A 2,680-nucleotide genomic window follows, 5' to 3' on the forward strand; every position below is an offset into this window, starting at 1 on the left:
TCCCCCAACTCCCCAATAAAATCTTTTAAAAAAAGAAAGAAATATGTCAGAGTATTAGGCACCTTTAAATCCCAGGCATGAATATGCCATAAAAGAGGCTACCACACCCCGATGCAATTTAGACCCCCCAGGGAAAATTGCTGAGTAAGAAAACAAGATGGCAATTCCTGTTGTGCTCTGGGTCGGCTGATGGGATCACGCATTCAGCTTTAGATGACAGATATTAAAATAGACATTTATTGACTGGAACTCAATAAATGTCTGGAAGGGGCAATAATAACACAGTAGAGCAAGTCAGTGATGAAGGAATACTTCAGTTAACAGGGGACAATTTAGCAAACATGGAAAAAAACTTCAGAGGGAATGCTCACATTTAAGTGTTTAAAGGCTCTCCTGAGAGAGAGATCTACTCTGTGGTCTCTGGGAGCCTAATCCAGGGTGGGTGTTACAGGAACAAAGATTTCCATTCAGTGACAGAAAGAGTTTTCTAAATCAATCTGTCCCAAAATAGAAGCCTCAGCAAGCCTGGAACCTCCCTTGGGGAGAATAACCAGATGAAGGGCCAGGTCGTGAAACACAGGGCCTGTGTTTCCGGTGCTTGGAGACTGAACTTGACCCTCAAAGCTACCCAGAAGCCTAGGAGCATTTTAAGGAGGCAGAAGCCTGACTCCATTTATATTCTGGAATGAACTCCCCAGTGTTGTGAGGATGGTCTGGGCATTGGGCTCACCAGAATGGCCAGGAGTGTCCAGAGCAGGCACCAACCAGCTCAAGTTTCAAGAGAAAAGAATAGAAGAAGAGGTACGAATTCAACCCACATGTCTCCATCATCAGTATCATATCATCGTCATCATCATCATCATCAGATATTTATTGCTTCCCTGGTACATACTTAACCATCAAGGGTTGCAAACTCCTAGGTCAACAAGGGCCAGGCAGGTGCATAAACAAGCGGAGTTGTCTGGGTAACACGCAGCTTTTGGGGGTGTCAGGGACAACAGGGAGAGGTACAGCCTGAGCACAGGGGAGGACAAGCCCAGTCTAAGGAGGAAGGCCCTGTTCAGGGGTTGAGGAAGGAGAACCACGATGTAAAACGTGACAGACCTTCTGATTTGGCAGGAAACCAGAAACTCACACCTTCGAGTGAGATACCCTTGATTTTTAAGGTTGGCAAGGTAAATCGAAAACTATCTGACACCCTGTGTCAGCCAGGACTTTAGTGCAAACAAACTCACCTCCAGGCCAAGTGCAGCCCAAGGGCCTCTGCTCTGCAACTTTAGGTTCAAATGCTAAGTCCTCNTGTGTTTGTCCTTGAACGACACTGAGCAGTGAGGCCATCAGCGGCTCCCCCTGCAGCCATTCCTTCAATGTCTGGAGGCCTCTGGTTAGCATGCGGTGGGATGAGTGACCCTGCAGACCTCTGAGTTCCTCACCTCTGACTGTACCCCAGCATCTGTACAAGAAAATTGTGCAGATCTCTCATCCGTCTTATTTTCAACGTCACCTATTCTGAGAGGTGTCCCTTTTAGTCCCTGTTTCTACCCCCTGTTTATTTAGTTCACAGATTGTCATCATAGTTGGGGTGTTTATCGTCCCCCTCCTCGTATTCATCTGCCCCACCCCCACTGCAGCACAGTGCCTCATGTAGAACAGGCACTCTCTTCCACGAATGAATGAATGAACTAAACAATTAAAGAATTCCTTAGTTCTTTCTCAAATAAATGCTCGCCAAAACATCTCACATCATGTATTTGTACAAATGAATTTTTTGAAGCTACATAATCCAAAAGTTTACAACGATCCAAAAAGCTTTATCCTCTCAGACTGGGCTCTATGTTCCAAGCAGATGAAATCAATCTGAATATTGATCTTTCCCATCCATGTTTAAGATTTCTCCCCAATTTAGAAAGTCTGCTGTAGTGGGTCAGTTCCCAAGAGGCAGACCCTGAGATGAAGCTTTATAGGCAGGAAGCTTACAGAGATGTGCTCACAGGAGCCATGTGTGTGGGGATGGGGAAAATAGGAGTGGGCTGCAATGCAGACCCAAGAGAGTCCTCAGCTGGTTCCTGGGGATCTCAGGAGTAGGCGTGGCCCTTCAGAGGTATCCGGGCACAAGGGCAACGGGTAACAACCAGTTACTAAACCGGTTACTTCACTGTAATGACCAGCCGTGAGGGCAGGCTGGCCCAGAAGAAAGCCTGACTTGGGGATGGCACTCTTCAGGCCTAGGCAAGCCCCCAAAATGACTCAGCCGAGAGCTGCCCACCTGAAAGCTTCCTGGTGGGGGAAGAAGTGGGCCAGTCGTGATAGGTGGGAATCTAGGCTGACTCCACAACACTTACCACGCATGCCTTCTGTTTCTCAGTCATCAGGGGAAAAGAAACTATTAAATCGAGCTAAGCCCAGGAGAGAGCTCTGTGTCACACCAACATGAGCTAGAGCAGAAAGTGAGGCCAGACAATTAAGTTCGCAAACTCATCCTAGAAAAAGTGCTACATACCTCATTGCTGAATATCACTATGGTCACCTTCGAAGTGCTCCCCTTGGGAAGCTATGCACCGATGCCAACACCTAGTCCACCCTTCAAAGCAATCTTGGAACTCTTTTTCTGGAATGGCCATCAGAGCTGTCGTCATATTATCCTTGATGTCCTGAATGTCATCAAAATATCTTCCTTTCA

The sequence above is a fragment of the Hipposideros armiger genome, unplaced genomic scaffold (assembly GCF_001890085.2).
Source record: "Hipposideros armiger isolate ML-2016 unplaced genomic scaffold, ASM189008v1 scaffold_590, whole genome shotgun sequence".
Classification (NCBI taxonomy): domain Eukaryota; kingdom Metazoa; phylum Chordata; class Mammalia; order Chiroptera; family Hipposideridae; genus Hipposideros; species Hipposideros armiger.